Source organism: Rutidosis leptorrhynchoides, chromosome 1 (genome assembly GCF_046630445.1).
Source record: "Rutidosis leptorrhynchoides isolate AG116_Rl617_1_P2 chromosome 1, CSIRO_AGI_Rlap_v1, whole genome shotgun sequence".
Taxonomy (NCBI): domain Eukaryota; kingdom Viridiplantae; phylum Streptophyta; class Magnoliopsida; order Asterales; family Asteraceae; genus Rutidosis; species Rutidosis leptorrhynchoides.
Window position 1 is genome coordinate 722,534,004 of NC_092333.1, and position 12,924 is coordinate 722,546,927.

The following is a 12,924-nucleotide window of genomic DNA, read 5'->3' on the forward strand; positions in this document are numbered from 1 at the left end:
TATCGTCAAGTGAAGCCGCCGCCGGCGCAGCGGCAGAGCAGGGGACTGCGGCGCCACCACAAGCGGAAGAAATGTCACAACAACAACAAACACAAGAGCAACACAATTTACATGACAGTAGTTGAGACTTGAGAGTGGTTTTTGGTTGATTTTGTATGATTTTAAATTTTGATGGAAATTCTAGTTTTAATTGGAATTGTTTGGGATTTTAATTCATTTTTCTTTCTAATTAGGAATTTAGGATAGTGCATTTCTCAAACTAATTTATAATTTATTTACGGTAAATACGGAATTATAAACTTTGCTATATTTAAACTTTAATCTTTAGATAACATCCAATATTGAGTTGGTTTAAAAAATAGAAAGGAGAACGTAACTTTAATAGCTATGTTTATGTACACTATATGTAGATTTATAAACATTGCTTTTCGACCGAATCTTATTACCATGTCGAATCAAGCGGTTACTTTTGGCGATAAGATTTCGGCCAATGTTGTGTCCGTGTTGAGGGGTGATTCAATTGGTGGTGATGTGTTTGCTGTTAATCAATTTCGATTGTGATTTATATGCCAACCATTTTGGTAATGTGAATGAAGTTTGAAATCTAAAGCTAATAATTGTCTTCCCAAAATTGTAAACGACACAATCGACCCGACTAGTGCACCAAATGATTTAGTTCCTACTTTGGGTTCGGATTCGTGCCCGTCGTGTGCTTCGGACTGCCCTGGTGATTGCGGTTTTGTTGCGAATCCTCCCTCTGAATGTGTGGTACCACCATTGGTGGTGTTGTCGAGGGTGGTTTGATCGAAGGTGGTCTTGTGGATTCTAATCTTCATGCAGCATGCCTTTCAGAATCAAGACCTCTTTACAGAGATAAGTTGCTCGAAAATGTGACTACTTATATGCCGAAGGATGGCGATTCGAGTTTAGTTGACGTTCAAGTGGCCCTTGGTAATTCGAAATCCACTGGCCATATCGGTTCCTCCTTAGATGCGGGTGTTGTTGAGGACATACCTAAAGAAAGTCATTTCGCAGCTTGTGTTGAGATGATGGAGCAATTGGGGGTCGAGAAGGTTGAAGGTACTCATATTGATTCGAACGGCCCTCCTAAAGCTCCGTCTAAAGGCAAGAAGAAAAAGAAAAGATGGCCGACTCATGATGAAGAAATGAAGACCTTCTCTATTTTTATTAAAGATGCTTAGTTATTAGTTGGCAGGGCCGGCTAAGGCTATGGGCGAAGCGGGCGACGGCCCGGGGCATCACACGGTTAGGGGCATCATTTCGAAATTTTTTTATTAATATCCATAGTTTAAACCTTATAAAGATATATGTTTACGTAACTGTTGAGGGCATTTTATAATCATTTCGTCCGGGACATGCAAAAACTTTGACCAATGTTTATAGTTGGTTGTATGTCGTTGTCTTGTTATGTTTAGATAGTTTCAAATCTTTTCCGTGTAGGTTTTCGTAGGTTAGATTGGCCACCCTCTTTTGGTCGTGTTGAGTCGTTTTAGGTGTTGTGGATTTGAGGTATTGTATTCATGTTTTGTTGTTTGTTGCTTGGGTCCTTAGTGTGAGCTCTTAGTTGCTTTGTCGAGCTCATTTGTTGATATCAGTTTGTATGTTTCTAGGATGTCATAGATGAAACTTACCTTTTGTTATATAAGTTTTATGTATTTTTGCAAAAAAAATGTAGAGTTATAAAAATTTCGTGAAATTAATTGTAAAGTATACATAATTCTTTTACTTTTTTTTTTTTTTTTTTTTGTCAAAAAAACTGTAACAACCCTAATTCCGTTTACTAAAAACGAAGCACATTTTTTATATATATATAAGTTAGGTCCCAATATCCCGTTAATAATACATAACATTTTCACTCTGTTTTAACCGAAAACATAATATCATAATGTTACGTTTAACAACTTAATATAACCCTTGGTACACAAATGACACATTACAAAATCATTTGTAACAATGACCCAATTACACAAAACACACTTAACACTTTAAATCAACAACCAAACGCTTTGTAACAACCCAATCAAATTTTACATCAACAAAACGTTAAATAAAAGTGTTTACACCACAATTACGGGTTAAGACTCAATAACCCGACCCAATACCAAGAGCATAATCCCGAGGACTACCAAATCCCCAATCCGCGTTCATATCTTCAAAAACTACCCCTCGAGCCCAAGCGCTCCTATGCATCTAGCCTAACAACTAGCTAGCTTCATAACACATTACCTGTAAAAAGGTAAACAACGAGAGGGTTAAGCATAAAGCTTAGTGAATGCAATAATTATACATATACATATATAATCTACTTACTTTCAAACACTTACACAATTATCGCATACACGCTAGCAATTTAAATAGCATACCATCGCTATTTAAATCTCCACTACCACAAGCTAGCATAAACAATAGCATATATAACTCGAATAATATAATATACTACACTACAACACATAACCATGGTTAACCAATAATACAAAGGAATGGTATTCGAATTTCCCATCGGTGTTCATAACAACCATTAGAGTACTTAACACGTCGTACCCTAATCCCACGGGTGGCATCTTAACACGTCGATGCTTCACCCCGGGTGGCGTCTTAACACGTCGACACTTCACCCGTGATAGTTCTTAGAGTGGCATCTTAACACGTCGATACTTCACTCCGAGTGGTGTCTTAACACGTCGACACTTCACTCTTCATATTACTTGGGGTGGCATCTTAACACGTCGATACTTCACCCCGAGTGGTGTCTTAACACGTCGAAACTTCACTCATCACGTGAAACGTGGTGTCTTATGAAATGTCCCGTTCATATTGATTATAAACGTTCCATATTAATTGATTTCGTTGCGAGGTTTTGACCTCTATATGAGACGTTTTTCAAAGACTGCATTCATTTTTAAAACAACCATAACCTTTATTTTATCTATAAAGGTTTAAAAAGCATTACGTAGATTATCAAATAATGATAATCTAAAATATACCGTTTATACACGACCATTACATAATGGTTTACAATAAGAATATACTACATCAAAAATAAGTTTCTTGAATGCAGTTTTTACATAAAATCATACAAGCATGGACTCCAAATCTTGTCCTTATTTTAGTATGCAACAGCGGAAGCTCTTAATAATCACCTGAGAATAAACATGCTTTAAACGTCAACAAAAATGTTGGTGAGTTATAGCTTTAACCTATATATTTATCAATCGAAATAATAGACCACAAGATTTCATATTTCAATGCATCCCATACATAGAGATAAAAATCATTCATACAGTGAACACCTGGTAACCGACATTAACAAGATGCATATAGAATATCCCCATCATTCCGGGATACCCATCGGACATGATAATTTCGAAGTACTAAAGCATTCCAAATTCCAGAATGGGGCTTGTTGGGCCCGATAGATCTATCTTTAGAATTCGCGTCAATTTGGGGGTCTGTTCCCATATTCTTAGGCTACCAAGCTGAAAAGGGGCATATTCGGCTTCGATCATTCACCCATATAAAGTAGTTTCATTTACTTGTGTCTATTTCGTAAAGTATTTATAAATTTGCATGTATTCTCATCCCAAAATATTAGATTTTTAAAAGTGGGACTATAACTCACTTTCACAGATTTTTACTTCGTCGGGAAGTAAGACTTGGCCACTGGTCGATTCACGAACCTATAACAAATACGTACATATATATTAAAGTATCTTCAAAATATATTTGCAACATTTTTAATACGTTTTAATGTTTTAAGTTTATTAAGTCAGCTGTCCTCGTTAGTAACCTACAACTAGTTGTCCATATTTAGATGTACAGAAAATAAATTGATATATATTATCTTGACCCAATCCACGACCCAGTATATACACGTCTCAGGCTAGATCACAACTCAAAGTATATATATTTTTAGAATCAACCTCAACCATGTATAGCTAACTCCAACATTACTGCATATAGAGTGTCTATGGTTGTTCCAAATAATATATATATAGATGGGTCGATATGATATGTCAAAACATTTGCATACGTGTCTATGGTATCCCAAGATTACATAATATATTAGAATACATGTATAATACAATACAAGTTAGCTAGGATATGATTTTTATAGAATTGTTATAATATTTCCCGTAGCTACAACAATAAAAAAATATCCAATCTTGTTTTACCCACAACTTCTTCGTTTTAAATCCGTTTTGAGTGAATCAAATTGCTATGGTTTCATATTGAACTCTATTTTATGAATCTAAATAGAAAAAGTATAGGTTTATAGTAAGAAATATAAGTTACAAGTCATTTTTGTAAGAGGTAGTCATTTCAGTCGAAAGAACGACGTCTTGATGACCATTTTGAAAAACATACTTCCACTTTGAGTTTAACCATGATTTTTGGATATAGTTTCATGTTCATAATAAAAATTATTTTCCCAGAAGAACAACTTTTAAATCAAAGTTTATCATAGTTTTTAATTAACTAACCCAAAACAGCCCGCGGTGTTACTACGACGGCGTATATCCGTTTTTACGGTTTTAAATCATTAAGTTAGCATATCATATAGATATAGAACATGTATTTAGTTGATTTTAAAAGTCAAGTTAGAAGGATTAACTTTTATTTGTGAACAAGTTTAGAATTAACTAAACTATGTTCTAGTGATTTCAAGTTTAAACCTTCGAATAAGGTAGTTTTATATATATGAATCGAATGATGTTATGAACATCATTACTACCTCAGGTTTTGAGGATAAACCTACTGGAAATGAGAAAAGTAGATCTAGCTTCAATGGATCCTTAGATGGCTTGAAAGTTCTTGAAGCAAAATTATACCACGAAAACAAGTTCAAGTAAGTTTTTCACTCGAAATAAGATTGTTAAAGTTATAGAAATTGAAACAAAGTTTAAATATGAGTATTACCTTATATTAGAAAGATATATTACTGTAAATAAAAAAGATTTCTTGAGGTTGGATGATCACTTTACAAGATTGGAAGTAAGCTAGCAAACTTGGAAGTATTCTTGATTTTATGAAACTAGAACTTACAGAATTTATGAAGAACACTTAGAACTTGAAGATAGAACTTGAGAGAGATCAATTGGATGAAGAAAATTGAAGAATGAAAGTGTTTGTAGGTGTTTTTGATCGTTGGTATATGGATTAGATATAAAGGATGTGTAATTTTGTTTACATGTAAATTAGTCATGAATGATTACTAATATTTTTGTAATTTTATGAGATATTTCATGCTAGTTGTCAAATGATGGTTCCCACATGTGTTAGGTAACTCACATGGGTTGCTAAGAGCTGATCATTGGAGTGTATATACCAATAGTACATACATCTAAAAGCTGTGTATTGTACGAGTACGAATACGGGTGCATACGAGAAGAATTGTTGATGAAACTGAACGAGGATGTAATTGTAAGCATTTTTGTTAAGTAGAAGTATTTTGATAAGTGTCTTGAAGTCTTTCAAAAGTTTATGAATACATATTAAAACACTACATGTATATACATTTTAACTGAGTCATTAAGTCATCATTAGTCGTTACATGTAAGTGTTGTTTTGAAACCTTTAGGTTAACGATCTTGTTAAATGTTGTTAACCCATTGTTTATTATATCTAAAGAGATGTTAAATTATTACATTATCATGATATTATGATATATTAATATATCTTAGTATGATATATATACAGTTAAATGTTGTTACAACGATAATCGTTACATATATGTCTCGTTTCGAAATCATTAAGTTAGTAGTCTTGTTTTTTTTTTTTTTTACATATGTAGTTCATTAGTAATATACTTAATGATATTTTTACTTATTATAATATCATGTTAACTATATATATATATATATATCCATATATATGACATCGTATAGTTTTTTACAAGTTTTAACGTTCGTGAATCACCGGTCAACTTGGGTGGTCAATTGTCTATATGAAACCTATTTCAATTAATCACGTCTTAACAAGTTTGATTGCTTAACATGTTGGAAACACTTAATCATATAAATATCAATTTTATTTAATATATATAAACATGGAAAAGTTCGGGTCACTACAGTACCTACCCGTTAAATAAATTTCGTCCCGAAATTTTAAGCAGTTGGAGGTGTTGACGTATCTTCTGGAAATAAATGCGGGTATTTCTTTTTCATCTGATCTTCTCGTTCCCAGGTGAACTCGGGTCCTCTACGAGCATTTCATCGAACCTTAACAATTGGTATCTGTGATGACCCGAAAAATTTCGACTAATTTAAACCAATTCTCTATACGATTTATTATTTTGGCACGTTAAACAAAGTCTGTTAGATTGAGTCTCAAAATTTTAGAACTGTTTCATATATACAATTACCTTTGACTACTCTCAACGATTCATGAACAATTATATGTATGTATATATATATATGTAGAAGTAAAAACGACTTTCCTACAGTAAAACCCTAGTTGCTACAGTAAAAATTACTTTGCTACAGTAAAACACTATTTGCTACAGTAAACCGTATTTTGCTACAGTGCTACAGTGATTTGCTACAGTAAACACTATTTGCTACAGTAAACACTATTTGCTACAGTACACTATTTGCTACAGTAAACACTATTTGATGTCGACGAACTAGCAAACAAAAACGGAAAAGGCGGCCATGCGATCGCATGGCAAAAACACTGAAAACTCATGCGATCGCATGAGCTACAGTAAATCGAAAAGTAATATAAATACGCAGTTTGTTCGACGAAATTTTTTCACATTTATCTCTCAATATTTAAATTTATATTATAATTTTAATTTTAAATTTAAGTTTAATAATAATAAGGTATATACGAGGGTGTTTTTAATTCGGGTTTCAAACCGCTTTAAGCTAAGGAAATATTGGGTATTATTCGGGGTATTGTTCTTGAATCCAAGGCCAACCATACAGTCATCTACCATCATTACGTCTACGCAATTTGCTTACAATATTGAATCGCAATATTGAACTGTGAGTTATAGTCTCCCTTTTTAAATACTTTAAATATTTTTGGGCTGAGAATACATGCAATTTATTTTAAACGCGATAAGACACAAGTACATACTAAATTCTACACTGAGTTAAACCGGAAATCCCTTAGCTTTGGTAACTAGTAGCTGCCAGTACATAGGATATGGACTGGTGGGCGCGAATAATTGTATATGGATCCATAGGGCTTGACATCCCCGTCCGAGCTAGAGCGCTAGCCTTTTAATGGACGTATGTTATTTGAGTTTAAGACACGTTGGTTTACGTGTATTAAAACGAATGGGGTAATTATCACTATAGCGTTAAGTTTAGTTACCAGGGTGCTCTGTTACGTAGAATCTATTGATAAACTTTTGATGAAATCTTGTGGTCTATCTTTATACATGTTTATGACTCGAGCAATTAAACCTATAACTCACCAACATTCGTGTTGACTTTTTAGCATGTTTTATTCTCAGGTCCTTAGAATGCTTCCGCTGTGATGTGCTTGTTGCCTGCATGGAGTCTCTCATGCTTTGTACAAAGTTTATTGCATTCAAAATAAAACTGCGTTGTGTAATAAATAATTGGACTGTGATGTCAACCTGTAAATTAAAGACTTATGTATTTCGGGGTTTTGCTTATACCTAAGCACTCGCCCACATGTTTATAACTATCTGTGTTTAGAAAGTCACTTATTTTAATGAATGCAATATTTTATCAAAACGTATCATATAGAGGTCAAAACCTCACTGTGGAATCAATGATTAACGTGCCGCGTCAATAGCGATTTTGACGGGTCGTTACAGTATCTTGTTTGCTTAAGTCTTTTAACCTCACGATCCATTATTTCGACGGGTTCTTCGATGAATTAAAGTTTTTCGTTGATTTGGATTTCGTCTAATGGAATAGTGAGATCTTCTTTAGCAAAACATTTCTTCAAATTCGAGACGTGGAAAGTGTTATGTACAGCCGCGAGTTGTTGAGGTAACTCAAGTCGGTAAGCTAGTGGTCCGACACGATCAATAACCTTGAGTGGTCCAATATACCTTGGATTTAATTTCCCTCGTTTACCAAATCGAACAACGCCTTTCCAAGGTGCAACTTTAAGCATGACCATTTCTCCAATTTCAAATTCTATATCTTTTCTTTTAATGTCAGCGTAGCTCTTTTGTCGACTTTGGGCGGTTTTCAACCGTTGTTGGATTTGGATGATCTTCTCGGTAGTTTCTTGTAGTATCTCCGGACCCGTAATCTGTCTATCCCCCACTTCACTCCAACAAATCGGAGACCTGCACTTTCTACCATAAAGTACTTCAAACGGCGCCATCTCAATGCTTGAATGGTGGCTGTTATTGTAGGAAAATTCTGCTAACGGTAGATGTCGATCCCAACTGTTTCCGAAATAAATAACACATGCTCGTAGTATGTCTTCAAGCGTTTGTATCGTCCTTTCACTCTGCCCATCAGTTTGTGGATGATAGGCAGTACTCATGTCTAGACGAGTTCCTAATGCGTGCTGTAATGTCTGCCAGAATCTTGAAATAAATCTGCCATCCCTATCAGAGATAATAGAGATTGGTATTCCATGCCTGGAGACGACTTCCTTTAAATACAGTCGTGCTAACTTCTCCATCTTGTCATCTTCTCTTATTGGCAGGAAGTGTGCTGATTTGGTGAGACGATCAACTATTACCTAAATAGTATCAAAACCACTTGCAGTCCTTGGTAATTTAGTGATGAAATCCATGGTAATGTTTTCCCATTTCCATTTTGGGATTTCGGGTTGTTGAAGTAGACCTGATGGTTTCTGATGCTCAGCTTTGACCTTAGAACACATCAAACATTCCCCTACGTTTTGAGTATCTGGTTTTATGAGCTTCTCTAAGTACCATTTCTCTCATATCTCTAAATTTTGGTACCCAAATTCTTTCAGCCCTATACCGGGTTCCGTCTTCCCGAATATTGAGATGCTTCTCCAATCCTTTGGGTATTTCATCCCTTAAATTTTCCTCTTTTAAAACTTCATGTTGCGCCTCCTTTATTTGAGTAGTAAGGTTAGTGTGAATCATTATATTCATAGCTTTTACTCGAATAGGTTCCCTGTCCTTTCTGCTCAAAGCGTCGGCTACCACATTTGCCTTCCCCGGGTGGTAACGAATCTCAAAGTCGTAATCATTCAACAATTCAATCCATCTGCGTTGCCTCATGTTCAGTTGTTTCTGATTAAATATGTGTTGAAGATTTTTGTGTTCGGTATATATAATACTTTTGACCCCATATAAGTAGTGCCTCCAAGTCTTTAATGCAAAAACAACTGCGCCTAATTCCAAATCATGCGTCATATAATTCTGCTCGTGAATCTTCAATTGTCTAGACGCATAAGCAATTACCTTCGTTCGTTGCATTAATACACAACCGAGACCTTGCTTTGAGGCATCACAATATATCACAAAATCATCATTCCCTTCAGGTAATGACAATATAGGTGCCGTAGTTAACTTTTTCTTCAACAATTGAAACGCTTTCTCTTGTTCATCCTTCCATTCAAATTTCTTCCCTTTATGCGTTAATGCAGTCAAGGGTTTTGCTATTTTGGAAAAATCTTGGATGAATTTCCTGTAATAACCAGCTAGCCCTAAAAATTGGCGTATGTGTTTCGGAGTTTTCGGGATTTCCCACTTTTCAACGGTTTCAATCTTTGCTGGATCCACCTGAATACCTTCTTTGTTCACTATATGACCGAGGAATTGAACTTCTCCCAACCAAAATGCACACTTTGAAAATTTAGCGTACAGTTTTTCTTTCCTTAACAACTCTAGCACTTTTCTCAAATGTTCTTCGTGCTCTTGGTCATTCTTTGAGTAAATAAGTATGTCATCGATGAAAACAATGACAAACTTGTCAAGGTATGGTCCACACACTCGGTTCATGAGGTCCATGAACACAGCTGGTGCATTAGTCAACCCAAACGGCATAACCAAAAACTCGTAATGACCGTAACACGTCCTAAAAGCAGTCTTTGGAATATCATCCTCCTTCACTCGCATTTGATGATACCCAGAACGTAAATCAATCTTTGAATAAACTGACGAGCCTTGTAGTTGATCAAATAAGTCGTCAATTCTCGGTAGTGGGTAGCGGTTCTTGATGGTAAGTTTGTTCAACTCTCGGTAGTCGATACACAACCTGAATGTACCATCTTTCTTCTTGACAAACAGAACAGGAGCTCCCCATGGTGATGTACTTGGTCAAATGAAACCACGCTCTAAAAGTTCCTGTAATTGACTTTGTAATTCTTTCATTTCGCTGAGTGCGAGTCTGTATGGAGCACGAGCTATTGGTGCAGCTCCTGGTACAAGGTCTATTTGAAATTCAACGGATCGATGTGGGGGTAATTTCGGTAATTCTTTCGGAAATACATTGGAAAATTCTTTTGCGACGAGAACATCACTGATGTTCTTTTCTTCAGGTTTAACTTCCTCGATGTGTGCTAGAATGACGTAACAACCTTTTCTTATTAGTTTTTGTGCCTTCAAACTACTAATAAGATTTAATTTCGCGTTGTTCTTTTCTCCGTACACCATTAAAGGTTTTCCCTTTTCACGCATAATGCGAATCGCATTTTTGTAACAAACGACCTCTGCTCTCACCTTTTTCAACCAGTCCATACCAATTATTACATCAAAACTCCCTAACTCGACTGTTATTAAATCAATTTTAAACGTTTCATCCCCCAGTTTAATTTCTCTATCCCGACATATATTATCTGCTGAAATTAATTTACCGTTTGCTAATTCAAGTAAAAATTTACTATCCAAAGGCGTCAATGGGCAACTTAACTTAGCACAAAAATCTCTACTCATATAGCTTCTATCCGCACCCAAATCAAATAAAACATAAGCAGACTTATTATCAATAAGAAACGTACCCGTAACAAGCTTCGGGTCTTCCTGCGCTTCTGCCGTATTAATATTAAAAACTCTTCCACGGCCCTGCCCATTAGTATTCCCCTGATTCGGGCAATTACTTCTAATGTGGCCCATTTTTCCACATCCATAACAAACAAAGGCGACATTACTTGTTTCGCCACTATTTGTTCCTTTAATTCAGTTAAACTTTGGTCCGTAGACCTCACACTTTTTCGCACCATGGCCAGTTCTTTTACACTTGGTGCAAAATGTCGTGCAGAACCCATTCTGGTGGTACTCTTCACACCTTTGGCATTTTTGGTTTTTGTTGCCGTTGTTGTTATTGAGGTTGTTGTTGAGATTGTTATTGTTATTGGAACGGTTGTTGTAGTTGTTGTTGTTGTTGTTGGGATGTTTGTTGTAGTTATTATTAGGATTACGGTTATTGTTGTGATTGTTGTTGCGGTTGTTGGGATAGTTGTTGCGATTGTGGTTGTAATTGTTGTTGTTGTTGTTCTGGTGACTCTTGTCACCGTTTTCCTCCCACTTCCTCTTGAGTTGTTTCGTGTTGGCTTCTTCGGCCGCCTGCTCTTTAATTCTTCCCTCAATCTGATTTATGAGTTTATGAGCCATTCGACTTGCTTTGTGTATAGAAGCGGGCTCGTGTGAACTCACATCTTCTTGAATCCTTACTGGTAACCCTTTTACAAACGCGTTGATCTTCTCTTCTTCATCTTCGAACGTTCCCGGACACAATAGGCACAACTCTGTGAATCATCGTTCATATTCGGTAATGTCGAACCCTTGTGTTCGTAACTCTCTAAGTTCTGCCTTGAGCTTATTGACTTCGTTTCTAGGACGGTACTGCTCGTTCATCAATTGCTTGAATGCCGACCACGGTAGTGCGTAAGCAACATTTTGTCCTACCTGTTCAAGATAGGTGTTCCACCATGTTAACGCAGTACCTGTGAAGGTATACGTAGTGTACTTAACTTTGTCCTCTTCAGTACACTTACTTATGGCAAACACCGATTCGACTTTCTTGGTCCACTGTTTCAATCTAATTGGTCCTTCGGTTCCATCAAATTCCAAAGGTTTGCAGGCAGTGAATTCTTTGTAGGAGCATCCAACACGATTTCTTGTGGAATTAGTTCCACTGCTAGATCCAGAGTTATTGTTATTTTGCATCGCAACCTGTACTGCGGCTATGTTTGCTGCAAGGAAAACATGGAAGTCTTCCTCGCTCATGTTCAAATTCTGACGAGTCGCCGGTGCCATTTCCTTCAAAATAGCCAACTGAATCGAGTTAATCATACAGAATATTAAGAGTAGTCAATAGTATTTCGTAGCATAATATGAACTCATTTATAAAAGCTTTTTCTTCATATTAGCGTTTTATAAGTTTAAATTCGGGTACTACCTACCCGTTAAGTTCATACTTAGTAGCTAATATACAATTCAACTACTACAATTCCATATGAAAAACTGATTATAATAATATATCATATGCAAATATTCTTCAAACTTACAACTTCGCTCTACTACATATAACATGAAATATAGTACACTTTGATACAGGACAGTTTTGAAGAAAAAACTAGTTAATACGCAAGTTGTTCAGCAAAGAAAATAAAGACACGTAATTCATAAGTCCAGAAACAAGTCATGCATTCTGGTTTTACTAAGACGACTTCCCATCCTTGGTCTTGTGGAAAATAACCGTTATGACCATTGGCTAGGCAGCATGTTGTAATGTCGTCAAAAGGACGAGGGTTTCGTAATGTCCAACAGCCCCGTAATAATCTAAAAACCTTGTTTCTCACCCCAATTACTGAATTCGTCACTTGTGGGAAGGTTTTATTTAAAAGTTGCAATCCGATGTTCTTTTTTTCTCACTTTGGTAAGAAGCGAACATTACTAACCCGTAAGCATAACATGCTTCTTTATGTTGCATGTTAGAAGCTCTTTCTAATTCACGAAATCCTATGTTGGGATATGTTGAGTCAAAA